Below are 19937 nucleotides of genomic sequence, written 5' to 3'. Positions count from 1 at the left end.
TGATCATCTCAGTCCCCAGACCTGAATATTATTGAAAAACTGTCGTGTGATTTAAAGCGGGCTGTCAATGTTCAGATACCATCAAACCTCCTGACTGAACTAAAGATGTTTTGTAAAGAAGAATGATCAAAAAATACCTTCAACCAGAAGCCAGACTCTGATTGGAAGCTATAGGAAGAGTTTAGATGCTGTTATTTCTGCAAAAGGAGGATCTACATACTAAATATTGATGCAATTTTTTTTCTGTTGAGGTGCCCAAATTTGTGCAACTAACAAGCCTAATTTAGATTTAAAGAATTATTGCACACTCTCTGTAAATCCTATAAACTTCATTTAAGTTCTCAAATATCACTGTGTTCATCTGCTATATGATATATTTAACTAAAATTGCTGATCTGAACAAACAATGATTTATAAAGACAAAACATAAACATTATAAAAGATGCCCAAACTTTTTCATACCACTGTCGGACACGTGGACTCGCTCTAGCAGTATTGCACTTGCTTATTTATTATTTTAAACATGAGCTAATGGAGCTATTTAATATACAGTAAAAAATAAATTGCATTTTACATTTGTTACATTCATTCTCATCTTTACATTTAAATATCCACTATAAAAACTATTGTTGGGATTCATTGAATTAGCTTTTTAATCAATCGACACCACTAATTTAACCCTTGTGTGGTGTTCGGTTCTGTGGGACCCATTTTCATTTTTCATCAAATGATACTAAAAAAAAAAAAATTTCTAACTCAAACTCATTGGCATTGGCTCATTTTTTTGTGAAAAACATATATCAAAACACAGTTTCGATAAACACACAAAGCTTCCACTCAGAGCTGGTACTTCTGTTATGTCTGCTACCAACACCACCATTCCTCACAGCCTCTCTGTGTGATCTGTCAGCAGGCCTGGTGGGGGGGTTGCCTCTGGGGCAGATTGGGGTTAAGTGGCGTGCCCCCGGACTCAGGGCAGCGGCCTCAGAACCCCGGCCGTTCTGCACGTATCCACCAGCACCTTCTCAAAGTTCAAACCAACAATCTTTCAGCTGCTGCTCAACTACAGCCTATATAATGTAGCAGCAAAGCTGTTGAACCACATTACAATAAAGCTCACAATCCCAAACTTCTTACACTGCCTGTAAACCTGTGGGGACACGTCACTTTTGATAGTGTTCTTAATATAAAATAAGCACGGCTTTAATATACACTGCCTGACCATAAAAAAAAATCTCCACCTGGATTTAAGTAAGTAAATGATGTGGGGTTGATGCTGCAGTTGGTCTGCAGGTTTAGGTTCAGCAACAGTATGTGCTGAAAGAATGAGGTCAGCTGACTACCTGAATAACCTGAATATAGACCAGTTTATTCAGTAAAAAAAGGTATTTTTTAACTGCCTATGAATTGCCCATCTTGCATATTACTCCATGTTAAAATATATTTTCTGTCATTTTCTTAACTCTTTTTTAATGCATTATGTGCTCTGAGGCTATTTAGTTTCTTATAGTTTCTTAGACATGTCATCAAAGAGATTAATAACACATTAGTAAAATTATGCAGTATATGTCAAAAAGAAATTACTTACACATCAATACATACATAAATGCTATTAATACATAAATTAATACATGCTATTAATGTGTGGCTGTAGATGCCACACATTATAACAGGTTATGCATGTTTTAATTGAAAAAAAAAATAGCTTTGGAATGAAATATAGCTGTGTCATGACTGTTTTTGTTATATTTCGTTACAAAAATTATTTTGATATTTACATTAAAAGTGAATATTAAAATTAAAGGATTAATGTATGCCATAGAATAAAAAAATGGAATATGTAATTCATCTTTAAAAAAAGGGTGTAATAATTGTGTAGTTACACCTTAACAATATCTGTAATAACAGTGTAACTACTGGTGAAGTACGTATTGTTACATATTTATTACAGTGGCACAGGTTATTTAGTTAAACTCCTACCTACAGAGTAATGCATGTCAATACTTTTCACACCAACTTGCACTCTACTTATTAGACGTTTATTAAACTGACTTGACTCTCCAGACTCTTTTCCAGACGTCTCCTGTTGTAGCAGCTACAGCTCCATACTGAGAGATTTAGTGTTAAATTAATGTCATTACTAAACCACCCGCTCTCATACCATCTCAAATGTTCTAATAATGACATAAAGGCTCGACACACTCGATCGCAGGGGCTCCACGGGCCTGTAAGGTTTTAACACGTAGCGTTTTTATGTTTCCGTGCCGTGTCAGTGTCTATCAAATGATTTCTACGTACAGAACACATTCGAGCATGTGTTCCCCGCCTGATTATGTGACATCTGATACACCCGAACCACAGAACGAGACTTCGGGACTCGGAGCCAAAGCCACGACTGACAAAATAACTGCATTATTTAAAGTTTCATACAAAAATCCTATCAGCTGAAAGGGGTCCTGCTGGACGGGACGCGAGCGTAATCAAATTAAAATAGCCCATGACTCTGTTCATACTCAATCCATGCTCTAATGCTCTGGACTAAAGACAAGAACACGAAACCCGAGAGGACGGAATTAGGGCTGGTGAGCGGAGGCCCATAAATTGTGCTACTGAGTCACAGGGATTCAGGCATGTTTGTTGTTGATATAATTTCTACAGTCTTCAGAGGTGTACGCGGAGGCGGATTAAGCTTGTTTACTCAAATTGATCTCCTGATATGATCCCAGTTTTGGCAGCATTTTTATGTTTTTAATGGTCTGCAGGCATGGGAGGGATAAGGAGGGCCATGTGTCGTGCATGCGAATGCCATGTATGAAGTAGTGGTTGCAAAGTACATACAGACAAAAAGGCCTTAGAGTAACATGAGAAACATGAGCTCACTTACGCTTAAAATCTAACTGTTTTTTTACTGAATTACAGTACTTTTTTTATAAAAATAAACACATGCAATTTGCAAAAACAGATTTTTGCTATTTTTAAAACATGCATTTATCTGTTTTTTTTTGTAAATTAACTCTTTAACCTATTACCATGTCTTGACTGTCCCACAGCCTTGTTCTCCTTCCACACTACCGGACTCCATTTCCCAGAATTCCCCTGATTATGACGTCAATAATAACCTTTCACCTTCACCCAATCGCATTACGCTCCGACGCTCTGATTCACCAGTTCTCTGAATTACTTCCGGTTCATTCTTGTCTAGCTCCTGTATTTAAGGCATCCATTTGTAAACGAACACCGCGAGGTATTGTCGACTAATGTTGCATACTAAGCGTTTTGCTGACTACTGTTTTTGCCTTCTCGTTACGACCCTGTTTTCGGATTATCGGTTTATGTCTTTTGTTTGGCCTTTTCTGGATTTGATGTATGGTTGGACTGTTTCTCGGTTTCAAACTCGGACTGTATTTTTGACGACGTCTTCTGTTATCGGTGAGATCACTGTTTGTCTGGCTATTCTGTTAGCAGTATCTGTTAGCCTTCCTGCTAATAAACCTGTTTATACTTTTAACTCGGCTCGCGTCACTCCTCACTACCTGGCGTTACATTGACTCATGTACACTAAAACAAATGATGAGTAAAAAATATTTAAAAAAAGTTTAGCAACTTTCTGCATTTGCTTTTTTTAAGTAAATTTAATTTTATTTAAATTTAAGTAACTTCAACTCGGTTTCAAGACTTAAATGTTACATAGAGTAAATAAGTGAACTGAACATCAGTCAATCCTTTCTTTTAGTAACTTTACTTAATTATTTTTGCTGAATCAATCCTTTCTTTTAGTAAACTTTACTTCATTTATTTTTGCTGAATCAATCCGTTCTTTTAGTAAACTTTACTTCATTTATTTTTGCTGAATCAAGCCTTTCTTTTAGTAAACTTTACTTATTTTCTGCATACAATATTACCTAATTACAATTACTTAATTTATACAGTTAAATTCCTGAAATATTTATTTTGTAAATGGACCAAGTCTCACTGTCTCAACACATGGATGGCACGTAAAACATTCTTTCTAGTATACTAAATAAAAGAATGTATTACGTGCCATCCATGTGTTTAGACAGTGTAATATGTGTGTTTTAACTAAACATATTAACATTTCAGCAATTATAATATATTATGTATCATAAATCATTTTTTTCAGTGAACAGGCTATAGGTGTAGGCGATACAAAACCATTTTTCTCGACAGTAAACTAACTTATTTACATTCTGAAAATTTGAGGGTTTGAAATCTCTTACAGAAGCTGCCTGTTTTATCTCTACTCTACTGGGTTCTGCAGCAGGACAATGATCCACAGCACACCATCAAGTTGACCTGGAAATGGCTCCAAAAAACAAAATGATGGTTTTGGAGTGGCCTAGTCAAAGTCTGATTGAGATGCTGTTGCATGGCAAAAACATTTGAAAACTCTCTGTGTGACGCTTGATTGCAGTTCTCATAACCAAGTTATTAGCTTTATAGATAGATAGATAGATAGATAGATAGATAGATAGATAGATAGATAGATAGATAGATAGATAGATAGATAGATAGATAGATAGATAGATAGATAGATAGATAGATATTCTTGTTGAACCATTCTTTGGTAGAATTACTTGTGTGCTTAGAGTCGTTGTCTTGCTGCATGACCCAACTTCGTTGAGATTCAGTTCATGATATAATTCAGAACTCACTGTTCTATCAGTGAAGGCAAGCCGCCCTGCCCAGATGCAGCAAAACACGCCCAAACCATGATACTACCACCACCATGTTTCACAGGTTGGATAAGATACTTATACTAGAATGCAGTGTTTTCCTTTCTCCAAACCTAATGCTTTTCTTTAAACCAAAAAGGTCTATTTTTGTCCCATCTGTCCACAGAACATAGAATTTGTCTTTTAAATAATGTTGCCAGAATCCTGAATCCCACCTTCCCCCAGCTCTCCTGTCCATTACAGCCTTCACCCCACGCCATACATCACCTCCCATTATCTAATCACCTACAACAACATATGAGCTAATAAACCCCCCGGGTCGTATAACTGCCTGCGGGGTCGCGGTGGAGATGCTGGTAGGACGGACTGCACCTCCTTCTTCATCTCTATTGGCTACTAAACCTCTGCTATTGTTGTTATGGGGTCGACTGACCTTAAAGAACAGCGTTAGGTTTTGTAGCTTTAGCTAGGACCCCCGGTGCAGTGCAGATTTCCCCAGCCACAAACTCTTACTCACACACACACATCCTGTACCATTCACCTCATAATATACAAGCCTAAGTCATTGCTTTTATTACTGAAGGAATACATGAGTGAATTTGTGGATTCGGAGTCTCGGCTCTGGTCTCTGATCAGATCTCGTGAGCCGGATTGGACGTGACACCACATATGTTTCCTCCCCTAGATAAAAGCTCCTGATGGTCACTTGCTAAAAAAACCTTTTAAACATGTATCTACTGTATATATGTGTAACCCAGGTCTTAAATGGGTCACAAAGACATAAATTAGATAACTGCAGAAAGTAAATAATGAATATATATATTTATTTATTATAATTTTTATTTATTCTGAAACAGTATAAATTAATTAATAGAAAAAGAAACTCCCAAGAAGTGTTTTAAAATGAAAAGGAAATCGGTTTTATTTATTTTAGATAATAAATAAAATAAAAACTTTTAGGCGCTAAACAGCAGCCAATCAGTTCTTCAGATGATCCAAGGTGCAAAACAGCAGCCAATTATAATAATCCTTTAAGGGACAGAGGCGGAGCCTGTTGGTTAGTGGACGTCAATCCCTGGCTGTTTTAACCCAGAAAGTTCTGCGGGAGAAGAAAGACAGGTCATGTAAGAAGTTCTCAGTTCAAAGTATTATATAAATACTAGAAAACGCTAGAATTCAGTGCTGTAGATAGTGAGTAAATCACTACCAAGCTGACCGCTGTTAGATTTGAGGCTGCAGAGTGGAGGAAGGGAGAGAGGCTCACTTATTGTGCCTCGTGAAACTTTGCCAGTTACACGCTCCGGTAATCTCCAGGTGGAGGTAGAACCTGGTGTCCATGTGCCCTGGGGTGGTGTGTGAAAACCCTGGATAGGATTCGGTGAGTTTATAATATGTTTATAAATGTTTTCTGACCAGAATTGTCGAATAAATAGAGAAATAAAATAGCGCTAATTAGCCTAGCGGCTAACGTGTTTTGTTATGCTAAGCTAGCGCATTAAATCTAACCTGTGCTAAGCTAATACTAAGCTAATTTAGCCTGCGCTAAGCTAACGCTAAGGTAATTTAGCCTATGCTAAACTAATGTGTTCAATTGAGCCTATTATCTATGCTAAGATAATGCTAAGCTAACATATTGAATTTAGCTTATTAAGCCTATGCTAAGCTAACCCTCGTGTATATATTACAAGCCTGAGGCTATGCTAACGCTGCTGGTTGAGTTGTGAGATGAGTTTATCCACTTAAATGTAATTTTATGGAAAGGTGGAGATTTATTAAGCTGTATTTTGGATGTTTAAGCCCTGTTTGAATGTAATACTGTTAAAAGTAATGTTTATTTTGCTGAGTTCGGTTATGTAAGTGTACTTAAAGTTATGTGAATACTCAGACACTGTTTTATGTAAACAGGCCAGTTTTTTTTGTTGGGTGGAATGGATTGGATGATCTTCCCGAACACTCCTCGTGTCGTTCAGCTGCACACGGCCGGTGCAGTGCGCGGTGCTAGGATGGCGAGCCAAGCCCGAGGACCCAAGTGACTTCATTACACTTCATTCACATTTTTCAAACACTTGATAGTGAACATTAAAGAAAATTTGTGGATTGTTTATTTTTTTTTTGAAAGAAAAGGACACTCTTGAATACAAAGATACTGAAAAGGGTTAAACTTTAATTGGTTGGATTACTGTTATTTAATTTTGATAATTTCTAAGTGGTTTTGATATTCATTTATTGTTTCTGCTACAGAGAATTGTTATTTTTTATTTTTTTGTTGATTGTTAAAGGGTATACTATTGGTGTAAAATAACCTAGAGGTTTAATTGGATAACACTAATTATAACAATACTTACCTTTAATTACTAATTCATCAGACATAGAAGGAAGAAATAATTAATTAGTTATAAAATACCTATAAATAGATTAAAATAATAAAATAATACTTACCTTAACTGCATAAATACATCTAAAATAAAGAACACCGGTGATTAGTATGGAGAAATAATAGTAATTAGTATAATATTAAATATACAGAGTGAAATACAAAGGGAATACTTACCATTTTTTTTGTATTGGTGACCAAGGTTATTGAAGGTTGTTTGAATTTCTTTTGGAAAACCAGTAACTGTGAATTGTTTGTTTATTTATTTACAGAATTTATTTTTGTTAGTGTTTTATTTATCTACTGGTATTGATTCTGACATTTTAATACATGTTATTGCTGCACAAATTCTGGTCTCATTTCTTCCATGTGTATTGCTCCTAGAGCGAACCTAACTGGTCCTAGAGTCATCCTAATTATTTTATCAAGTAACACTCATTGTAGTGGTTGTGTAATTGGGTCCATATATCTGTGGTGCTACATATGCATCCATTTTTAAGACTGCACTGGCATGCCAAAAGTCATAGGACATACGTATGCAAATCGTTGCTGTCCTATGAAAAACACTTATCTCCATTTTTGTCAATTTTTTGTTTGATACATAATTTGAACAGACCCTCCGTTACACTGTACCAAAATTTCTTGATTAACGGACCAATAGAAACTCTTCAAAATGAGCTGGAATAAACTCTTTTTACATTGACTTACATTGAAGGTTTTTTCTCTCTCCTGTAAAGTTGCTGTTTTGGAGATCAGTGTTTTTCATTGGACAGCGACAACCAGTTTAAATATCGCAGTCATAACCCCAAAAAGGATTTTTTTTTTTGGTCTATTTGTTTTCTTTTGTTTTCTGTTTATTTTTGTTTTTTATGTCCTCCCTTGAGAACAATGCATTATTATAGAGTGAAATAAAGTTTTAGACTTCCAACAAGTTGGGTTGGGGGTGGGCAAAAGAAGAAAATCACAGGAATCACATGAAGCACATTATAGCAACCACATACTAACAGTCTAGCAACCACTAGAAATAGTAAAGATATACAAAGACCTAGCAAAATTTTACATATCAAGTAACACCAGAGACTGTAAAAAAGATGGACGCCGTGTCACCGTTCCCATTAATTTAATGAAAATGAAGCCAAAATCTTCCGCCATGTTTACGATCCTAAGACCTGATTCTGCGCAGTAGAGACCAGAGGAGGGAGAAAGACTGTGGAGAGACCGCCTACTCATTTAAATAACCCCACCCCTGAGGGCTGCCTCGAGGTCACAGGCTGCAGAGCATAGCGGAGCGGAGCTGACGGTCTGTTATTGGTCCCGCCCATAACCAGCCCTTTTACAATAACCACACCTTTTTGAACAGAGCTGAATAACGTTTTAAAAAACGAATTCTGTGGGGATATAAAAATTTGACAATATAAGCAGAGGTTACATTAGCTGCTTTAAATAATGAAAGTAGAATTACAGTATTTTGGAAAAAAAAATGTGATTGAAAGTTGTCTGTTTTGCCATTGAAACCTATGGGGATGGGTGGGGTTACACAGCTTTCTGCAACCGAACAGCAGGGGGCGCCCGACCTGTGGTGGCTTCACTTTTGAGAGACGATGCTCTGTCCAGCTATACACAGTCTATGAGTAAAACAGTATGCACCGTATATAAAACCCTATAGTGAAAACTGTGTTCCACTACTGTTCCACTACAGTGTTGTTCCACTGCTGTTAGAAATAGTTTTTACTGTATAGCAGGTACTGTAGAAACCTAGCAACATCAGAAATATCATGTTAAAAACACTACAGCATACCTCGCTATGCTGATATTTATGGTACCACAGCTACCACTTGAAACATCATAGCAACCAACTTGAATATCTTAGCAAATAACTAGTGGTATCACTTTATTTGGATGGTCAAATAGAGATGCATAGTAGATGCTCATCCCACATTCATGTGACATTCAGCAAACATTTAGGTAACATCCAACCGAATATCTATTAAATGCTAAACTAAACTCTATGCAACCCAAAGAAGACATATTATATATATTTTTTTACACAAAATGTTCATTGAACATGTTCAGAAGTTCTTTGCACAAAATCACTTTCACCAACTCTATCCTTGCCAGTCTTTTTCAGTATAAGCTGTTTAAGGCCTCTGTTACTTTTATGCAAATAAGATGTTTCTGGCCTACACCATGCATATGCTGAACGTTTACCACTTGTTAGTGTTATCTTGTGCTAAATTCAAAACATGAGCAAGCTGGTTTTGAGCAAACACAAAACTCCTTTTTTTAAAAGTACTTACATCTCCCTCATCTGCTGACTTACCACAGAAAGCGGCTACAGATCCCTCCATCAGAAGAGGTCTGCTGGCTAACCCTGCTGTCTTCTGTCTGAGTTTCAAATCCAATCTCAATCAAAATGACAGAAATGTTTTTTTCTTCAATTGATCTAGTGATGGGTGGTGCTAGCACGGTTCTATGCAGGTTCTTCCCACCAAACTCTTTCAGCTCATTGAAAGAAAACGGATGGATTGATATACATACATATATATATAAAAGCATGAAAAAGTGAATATTGGATAATATTTCCCCTTTAACTTTAACTTTTACCTCAATGCTAAAACCTACCCCTAACTGTAAACTTAAATTATCTTAAAAAATCTTAAATCTAGTTCCAAAACCCAACTCTAACAGGATGCGGATATTGTGGGGGTTGGGATTGGGTATAAGGTTACGTTCAATAGAGGATCCTATACATTTAAACTGTATTTTTTAGACATTTAGTGTGTTTAATATATGTTTAGAGTTTAGCATCTACAGTATTAGCCATATACAGTGGAGCATCTAAGGAACATACAGTGTTAATTAAGAAGTTGTAGCCCAGCATGGTGATTCTGATAGGACAGACAGCTCCAGGACTCTCCATCTCTGTTTCTATTGGCTATTAAAACTGTTGTTATTGTAACAGGGTCGACTGACCTTAAGGAGCTTTAGCTCGAACCCTGGGCGCAGTTAAAATTCCCCCAGACACACACACACACACACAGCCGTTACCGTTCACCTCATACCTCTCTACATTAATATACGACCCGCAGTTATTGCTTTTATTACTGAAGGAATACATGAGTGAATTGGTGCAGTCCGAGTCGCCGCTCTGATCAGGCTGCGCTAGTGGGATTGGAAGTGACATCACGCAGGAATGAACCGGCGATGGGAAAAAGGCACGAGGAGCTGAACCGCAATTAAAAGCAAGAAGGAGATTTTGGGAGGATACAGTTACCATGGGACGGCTTAGCGTCACCGTGTGTAACACACTGTTCCCGCGGTAACGACTGCAGCGGGGCTGCGGTTAGCAATACAGCAACAACAACATGTGCTTTTGAACACAGCACAGCATTTTAAACACTGCACAGGCTGGACGCCTGTGTCCACATGTTCTGCAGATGGCAATTATCGATCAGAACATAAAACATAACAGTCAGTCTGTAACCAGTTTCTATTTTGAACAATTTAATAAATAGTGAAAATCCTGGCATCTAGTAGAGCTATCTGAAAAGAATCAAGCCTAAACATGGAGCAGAAGATGGACAGAGACAAGACAGATGAAGATAGTTAAAGATTAGAGTTAATGAACAACTGAACAAGCGTACACAATGTATACAGGGGTTGAAAGTAGACAATGAAACTGAAACACCTGTCATCATTTTAGTGTGGGAGGTTTCATGGATAAATTGGAGCAGCCTGGTGGCTAATCTTCATTAACTGCACATTATTGCACCAGTAAGAGTAGTAAGAGTGTGAAGGTTCAGTTAGCAGGGTAAGAGCACAGTTTTGCTCAAAATATTGCAATGCACACAACATTTTTGGGTGACATGTCAGAGTTCAAAAGAGGACAAATTGTTGGTGCACGTCTTGCTGGCGCATCTGTGACCAAGACAGCAAGTCTTTGTGATGTATCAAGAGCCACGGTATCCAGGGTAATGTCAGCATACCACCAAGAAGGACCAACCACATCCAACAGGATTAACTGTGGACGCTGTAAGAGGAAGCTGTCTGAAAGGGATGTTCAGGTGCTAACCCGGATTGTATCCAAAAAAAAACATAAAACCACGGCTGCTCAAATCACGGCAGAATTCAATGTGCACCTCAACTCTCCTGTTTCCACCAGAACTGTCCATCGGGACAATAAATTATGGTGGTCTAAAAACAGGTGTTTCAGTTTCAGTGTTCAATTTTAGACAAAATAGTAAAACAGTTTTGATGTCATCTTCTGGACCCTCACAGATCCTGCAGTATAATAATAATAATAATAATAATAATAATAGATAGATAGCCTAAGTGCAATTGCTGTTTTACATAGCAAACAGTAAAAAAGTGTTTGTTCTCCACATCAATCCCCTGATCTAAGCCTGATGAACTGAGATGGTGGTTTGAGGTGATTTAATTTGGTTGAGCTGGAGCTTCACAGCGTGAAGGAAAAGCGGCAACTATTGTTCAGCACCTCCAGGAACTCCTTCAAGACGCTGAGAAAACTATTCCAATTTTTTTTTTATAAATTATTTCTAATTTTTTTTCCATTTTCTCCCCAATTTAGCACAGCCAATTACCCAACCCACTCATTAGGACTCCCCTATTACTAGTAATGCTCCAACACACCAGGAGGGTGAAGACTAGCACATGCTTTCTCTGATACATGTGAAGTCAGCCACCGCTTCTTTTCGAGCTGCTGCTGATGCAGCATTACCGAGTAGCATCACAACACGCTTGGAGGAAAGCGCAGCGACTCGGTTCTGATATATGAGCTCACAGACGCCCTGTGCTGCGGACAAATCACCCTTTTGGGGTGATGTGGGGAGAGAGCGCCATCTACCCACCCGGAGGGAGCAGGACCAATTTTGCTCCCTCTGAGTGCCGGCAGCTTGATGGCAAAGTTACGTCATTCTTAATAGATTATAAATTGCTAAGATCTTTCGTTATCGGGAAATGCCCCCATGTGTTGTGCGTAATACAAATAAAAAACAAGTATTAATAAGAATGTGCATCTAGTAATCTAGGCATACTGAAGGTGTAAGTAGGGGGTGAAGATACCCCACTGTAGGTACCGTTCCCATAAAGTGTAACCAGGGCTTTCCAGTGGTAAACCATTGTTATTACAGCTTTAGTCCACAACTAGACTTAATCCACATCCAGGAAACATAAAAGGCCTATAAAGAGTTATTTTTAGTGCTCCATCAGGAGGCCAGGCGTCCCCGGGCCTGTTCCGCAAGGCTCTGCAAGGCTCTGAGAGGCTCTGTGAGGTTCTGCTCTCTGCGGCTGAAGTGTTTGGATTATCTGAAGTGCTGTAAATAGCGGTTCTGAAATACGGTAAGTGATCTGTAAACAGGTTTTATTGTAAGAGGACAGAGACGGAACGGTCGTGAGAGCTGGAGAACGTCACTAAACACGCTCTCGCTCTGAAGCTCTTCTCCGGCGCTTGTTTGTCCTCTCCCCTGCAGAAATGTAAATTATGTCTCGCCACTGTTTTTTATTATAAGCAGCGCTGGAGAGCGGGGGGCTTCCGCAGGAGGGTCCGCTGATTAATCCCCTCAGGTCAGCGCTCTCTCGCTCGGCTCTCTGATCCCACCAGGCCAGGCCTTTCTCATAAAATCAACACTCGCCCCCGTCTTTAGTCAAGCCAGCCGTTCAACAGCCTTTAAAAAAATCTGTAATGGTTCTGTAGTAAATGCAGTGGTTCTGCAATGTTCTACACTCTTACAAAATGTTCTAATAGAGTTCTGTAGAAAAAGTGTGAGTTCAAAATCCTTAAAATGGTCTTTAAGAAAGTGTTTAAGGAAGTTTTTTTGTAAATGATTCTATGTTTTTATGTTTTTTAAGGTTCTCCAATGCTAATTTAATGAAGACATTGGTTCTACACAAAAAGGCCTTGACGTAGGTTACATCTACATAGGTAACAAATTATGGTTCTACACTAAAAGGCAATGGATATTTATTCTTAAAAAAGGGTTATTTAATGGTTTTGTATTTAATGCAATGGTTCCACACTCTAATAAATGGCTCTTCAAAAGTTCTTTAGACACAGTCATAAAGACCCCTTTAGGGATCTTCAACAAATTCAAAATTCTTGGTTCTACAATCTTAAAATGTTATTTGAAGCATACGTTCTACACATATTTAAAAGTATTTTTTTAACGGTTCTACATGCTTACTTTTTTTTAGTGTTCTTCAAAGCTAATCCACACACAATCGGCTGTACATTATATACAGTAAGGATTGTTTGGTAGAAAATAATGGTTCTACACTCTTATAAAGGGTTTTTAAGAGTTTTCTACATGAAAACCTCATTCTACTCTCCTAGGTCATTCTACTACCTCAAGGGTTCTTTAAAGGCAATGGGTGTTCACTCTTAAGAAAAGGGTTCTTCAATTGTTATTTCGTAAGTGCAAAAGTTCTGCACTCCCCTTCAATGTTTTTTTTTTTTTTTATAAAATCAATGGTGGTTCTTTTTAGAGTTCTACAAGAAAAGCACGAGTTCAACGTCTTTAAAATGTCTTTAAAATGTATTTTTTTAACAGTTCCTTATGTCCTTATGTATATTTTTACGGTCCTCTAAAGCCTTAACAATACATTTGATTGTTCTACACAAAATGGGCTCTTTATAGGTTATATACGGGTTATTTGGTAACAAATAATGGTTCCACACTCTAAAAAGAGTTTTTCAGAAGTTCTCTAGACACAGTCAGACACAAGACTCCATTTAGGGTTCTTCGAAGAGAGAGCATCTTCATTTCAAAATGTTATTAAGGGTTCTGTAATAAATGGTTCTACATACATACTACAATGATTATCTATGTAAGGGTTCTTTGGTTTAAAAATGTTTCTGCACCTGTAAAGTTTTATGTTCTTATTTTTATGTATCTTTTTGTTTTTTCTCAGTTAAAAACCCATAAAGAACCTGTAGATGCATTGTCTTTAAAGAGTCAATTTTTAAGTATGTAGAACCTTTGACTTGGTTTGATTTACTTTAGCTGTACTGTCTGAATGTTGCAAGAAACATTTACTTAAAAGATAAGTGCAGTGTAGGTTTTATTCAGCAACAATTTAAAGGAGAACTCTGGTGTAAAATGGACTTTTGGTGTAGTAAAACATAATAAAAAGTAGCCGGCGGCTATGCTATGCGGAGTCTATGTATATATATATATATATATATATATATATATATATATATATATATATATATATATATATATATATATATATATGTCTATGTTATTATCAGTACAGTAATGGTGGCGCTCGGAGCTGAAGCTAACATTAGGGGATGCAAACAGAGGTATTTAAGAAGTTTCTTGTGCACTTTTTAAGATATTAATGCCCCGTTTTAAATGTCAGGACTCTCCAGATTCTAGCAATGAGGTGTGGAGCTACTTTGAGCTGCTGGATAACAGTGGAAAAGCTATTTATCGGGGCAAATTATGCCCCGTGTCACCCAGTCTGAAGGGTGTTTGGACAAACTGTTAAAATTTCTGGATCTTGGAAAGCTGTGGGAGAACGGAGGTGTGCTATATATCAAAGGTAAGTATTTTTTATCATGTTTTACTACAAGAAATGGCAATTTTACACCGGAGCTCTCCTTTAAGATGTTAAATTGAGATTTTTCTTTCAATCACCTAAGGTACAATTTATTTCCTTAAAAAAGCTAAACGCAAATAGTTTAAAAGTACATTTCACTCATTATTTTTTGAGTGTATTGACAAAAAAGATTTATTAAATATCTCTTAAATAATCATTTTTCCTATTAAATACATCTTAAATACATCTTCTTTGCTTTTTTTCTTTAGAACCATTAAAAATAAACAATGCAGAAGTACTTACTTTATGAAAGACGTATTTAGAAGGCTGTAGAACCATTCTTATTTAGGTGCACAGAACCAATACCCTTATGGAAGGACCATGAAAGTGCAGAAGCACTGTTTTTACTAAAGAACCATTGAAGAACCCTTTGGACTGTGGATCCATTTGCTTTGAAGAATCATTAGGGTAGTTCTTAAGAGTATAGAATGACAGTACTTATGTTCTCATGAAGAACCATTTAAGGAGTGAAGAATCATTGTCTTTAATAAAGAAGCCCTTTGATGAGCCCTTTGTTGAGAGTGCACAACCATTGTCACCATTGAGGAGCACCATTTAAGAGTGTAGAACCAATACATTTATGTCAGAATCATCAGTAAACATTTTTGAAAGAGTTTAGAACAGAACTACTTATAAAAAAAACATTGTCTTTACTATAAAACCATTAATTAATCTTTATTGGGTTATGGAAGTGGAGAACCTTCACCCTTATGAAAGATTTTGGAACCACTGTATTTACTACAAAACCATTGAAGAACCCTTTTAAAAAAATGAATATCCAATGTCTTTGAAGAACCCTTTGAGGGAGTCTATAAGAGTGTAAAAACCCTTTACAAGAATGTGGAACCATAAACATAAGCCAAAATTATATATATATATATATATATATATATATATATATATATATATATATATATATATATATATATATATATATATAGACAACCACAAGAATGCCAATAAATATTGATCTGGTAGCCAGCGATGTCAAGTAACTAATAATTAATTGCTTTACTTAAGTAAAATGTTGGTTATCTATACTTTACTGCATTAATTATTTATTTTTCAGACGATTTCTTATATTTTCACACAATTATCTGAACTTTCTACTCCTTATATATTAATAAAAATAGTCTCGTTACTCCTATTTTATTTAAGCTTTTTTCATTCATTCAAAAAAAAAAAAAAACTATCCGGATACACATCTCTCCATCCAGAGCTAATCTGATTGTGATTGGATGTAGAGAAGTATTAACATACACAATTCTGACACCCTATTGGTTTATTCACGAACCATCACACCCGCACCCGTCCCGCCCCCCATACTCCGGCAAGAACATAGCAGACGTATGTAGTCCAGTATGAAGATGATCCGTTGCAGAGCAAAGACTCCCAATGTCCCAACTAAGCTTCTTTAATATATTTACATTGTACTAAATAAAATACAATCATTTTCAATTAGCATATGTGCAGCTGAAACACTAGTCATGGCTTTAAGTAAAATGTGTTTTGGGGGGGGGAGTTTTTTTTTTTTTTAACCTTTACATTTTACTTGTATACTTTAAGTAGTTTGGGCGGCAGTACTTTTATACTTTTAAAAACAGCTTAAAACGAATTTACTCTCATTGTAAGCAATCCAAATAGTAAATATGCATTTGTGTATATTCTTGTGATTATGTATATTGAGTAACTACATGTTACTATTATTTTTCTTTTCTTTTTCTTGATCTTTTTCTTCTTTTTCTTTTTTTTCTCTGTGTTTCTCTTATAATTTCTTTGGAGGACAAAACCTTTGTACAAGCCTCTTTTAGGCTTTTTTTTCTTTCTCTGCAGTTTTTTTGTTTGTTTGTTCATTTGTTTACTTGATGTTACATTGATACGTTATATTTGTGCAAATACATACAATAAGGGGCTGTACAGTGGAGAAGGACAGGGTTAAAGTTGTTAGGGGTGTGGTTAGGCACTGGGGAAGTTGTAACTAGGAACTGGGATGGGTTAGTGGAGAAGGTTCGTGCCAGGTTGCTTAAATGGTCATGGTTGCTACCCCAGTTATCATACAGGGGGCATGTTCTAGTAGCCAACAACCTAATTGCATCGGCTTTGTGGCACAAGTTTACCGTGTTGAACCCACCAGAGGAACTGATCGATTGCATCCAAAAGGCTTTAGTAGACTTTTTTTGGAGTGGTCAGCACTGGCTCCGGGCTGCAGTGCTGTTTCTTCCTGTGCAGGAAGGAGGACAAGGACTTATGGATATCCGTTCCAGGGTTGCTGTCTTACGCTTGCAAGCAGTACAAAGACTGCTGTATCATCAGCACCATGTATGGATGGATGTGGCCTGTGCTCTTCTACAAGTAGCTGGTCACATGGGTCTGGATAGACAACTTTTTTCCCTTTCTTTGAATACAGTGGATTTTGGAGGACTGACTCAATTTTACTCAGCGGCTCTGCGGGCGTGGCAGATTTTTTCATTTGTGAGGCAGACCAAGACAGCTCCCTCTATGTGGCTTTTTGAGGAACCTTTGTTTTTAAACCCTGTTCTGCCAACAATGTCCAAGGTGTCCGGGGTGCTGAGGAACAGTTTTTTGGAGACCGGAATTAGCAGAGTCCGTCACCTGAGAAGGGGCTCAGCGTGGATAGCCGCGGATCAGTTGGCAGGAATTGTTGGTGTTAGGTCTGTGTGTCTTGTGTCTCAGGTCCTGGACTTTCTGAAATCTGACCTGTCTGTCTCTGAATTAGATTTTTTGGAGGCAACGGACTTGGAGGCCTGTCAGGATGGTTTGGCCGTGTTTCCAGAGTTGATAGTCAGAATGGAGCAGGAGGGCTGGCAAGATGGGTCTGGGATGCTCCTTTCTCTGGAGGTGCCACTTCTCGGGAACTTCAGTGATTTGAATAAAAAATCGCTGTATTTTGCATGTACCAAAATGCTTAATTTTCGCTCTTTAAAGGACCTGCACGACACTAAATGGACTGGGGTTATTGGGACAGGCGCGTCCCCAAGAGGTAGCTGGCGGTCTGTATATGTAAAAGGCCTATTGAAAAAAGGCAGGGTGATCTCCAGTGGAGGATCATCCATGGGTGTTTAGCCACAAACAGGCACGCGGCACGACTTGATCCTTCAGCTCGGGATGGGTGTCCATTTTGTGGGGTTTCTGAGATGGTGTTTCATGTGTTTCTTCAGTGCTCATGCTTAGGCCAGATTCTACAGTTAGTGAAGACTTGGGGTCTAGCAGTTCTAGGGTTTTTTGATGAAGCTTTGTTTATTTATGGACCGAAGTACTCCGTTTCAAAAAGGGGGAAGGTAACTCTTTTAAACTTTTTGTTTGGAGCTGCAAAAATGGCTATTTGGTGCAGCAGAAAAAATAAAATGAAGGGATGTGGGGGAACTGACCCTCTTTTGATGGTGAGGGGTTTTGTCTTAAGGCGACTGGTTTTGGAACATGCTTACTACAGCCTTACTGATAATGTGGACATTTTCTTTGCTATGTGGGGGCTTGGGGGGTATATCTGTGAACCTGATGATGAGGGGGGGTTTGTTTTTAATTTGTAGACATTTTTGTTTTTTCTTTGTTTTTTTGTGGTTTGTTCTAGTTTTTTGTGTTTTTTCTAAAGTAAGTGTTAAATAAATGGTGTTTTAAACGTCAAAAAAACGTCTCTCTCTCTCTCTCTCTCTCTCTCTCTCTATCTATCTATCTCTCTCTTCTATTTCTCTCTTTTCTGCTCTCTCACTCTTTTTATCTTGTGTGTCTCTCGCTCAGTCTCTCTCTCTCTCCTAACTCCTCTTATTTGCATGCAATGCTCCAGCACCATCATATCTAAAACAGCGCACAGTTGTAACTGGTTTAACTTCACAGTCTCTCTGCTCTAACAACCTGTCTGCACTCATCAGCCGCTTCCTGCAGGTAATACTGTCCATAACCTCCGCGCATCCAGCCCTGAGGCTCCAGAGCCGCGGTCCCGCCGCTCTCCAGCAGGAGGCGCGTTCAGCGCGCGTTTACAGCCAAACACACATCAAAGCGGCTGCTCTGATGGGGGCCATCACTTTCACACACGCGCAGGAGGGCCATTCATCTCTGCTAAACGACTGTAGAGGCCTGCCTGTAACACACACAGCGCGTGTCTTTATGTGAGCAGTGTGTGTGTGTGTAGTGTATGCAGTGTTGATTATGACCCCCTCCCTGTAGTATTCAGGACAGATGTGTATTTGGATGAATTTATCTAAAACACACTCACTCCTCACTGACTGGCGGGGATGGTGCTGCCACTGCGCGCGCACACACACACACACAGAAAAAGAGCAAACACGCGCGCGCTCCCAGTTTAAACAGAAACCTTATGTTGATATTTATTTATTACTTTTTAATAATTTGGCAGATAAGTCTTACTGTAAGCAACATTATTAAACAGTAATACTATCATTGTGCACGTCTATTTTCTAATTCGATTATTAAACAACGAATGGACTATATTATTATTATTATTATTATTATTATTATTATTATTATTATTATTATTATTATTATTATTATTAGCATCAATTGCCGTATTTGTTTAAGAATACTGTTTTAAAAAAAATAAAACAATAAACATTAAATATTAATGTTTTCCTAAAGTAAACCAAAATAAAATAATCGTGTTTTTTATTTTTATTATTTAGTATGTCATCATACACTTTATATACTTAATACTTAATTTATATACTTAAAAAATAATAATAATAATAACACCAACTGTTGATGTTATAATAATAATAATAATAATAATAATAATAATAATAATAATAATAATAATAATAATAATAATAATAATAATTCAATTATTATTATTATTATTATTATTATTATTATTATTATTATAAAAGTATATCAAGAGATTTATATGTTTTGTTTTTATATTTAAATTTACCTTAACACAATTATACAAATCATAACAATGATGCTTATATATTTATTATACTAAACATCCATATGCTACTCATATTTCTGATTCTTATTTTATGACCTCTATATTTTAAGTATATGTTCATTAATAAAAGCTGCTTTAATACAGAGCAGCTGCACCAGCTTTACATCTCCACTGCAGACTCTCTCATCCTGCTCTCTCTCTCTCTCTCTCTCTCTCTTTCTTTGTGTGTATGTGTGTGTGTCTCAGAGAGTGAGAGAAGTGTAAAGAAACTTGTGGCTGTGGGTTGGACCGGCTGCGGCGCGTGCGCACTGCGCGGGTCCGGGCCGCAATAAAGAGGCGGTTT

At 37.3% G+C, this 19937-nt stretch overlaps 1 long non-coding RNA gene across 1 annotated transcript; it reads left to right on the top strand.

Moving 5' to 3' along the window:
- The first annotated feature begins 5517 nt into the window (after positions 1 to 5517).
- LOC111194393 (uncharacterized) lies at positions 5518 to 7416 on the top strand. Its single transcript, XR_007440087.1, has 2 exons — positions 5518 to 6072; positions 6600 to 7416. It is a non-coding gene; the product is annotated as an uncharacterized LOC111194393 (long non-coding RNA).
- Positions 7417 to 19937: the final 12521 nt, after the last annotated feature.

The sequence above is a fragment of the Astyanax mexicanus genome, chromosome 7 (genome assembly GCF_023375975.1).
Source record: "Astyanax mexicanus isolate ESR-SI-001 chromosome 7, AstMex3_surface, whole genome shotgun sequence".
Classification (NCBI taxonomy): domain Eukaryota; kingdom Metazoa; phylum Chordata; class Actinopteri; order Characiformes; family Acestrorhamphidae; genus Astyanax; species Astyanax mexicanus.
This window is presented reverse-complemented; position numbering and strand designations above follow the sequence as displayed.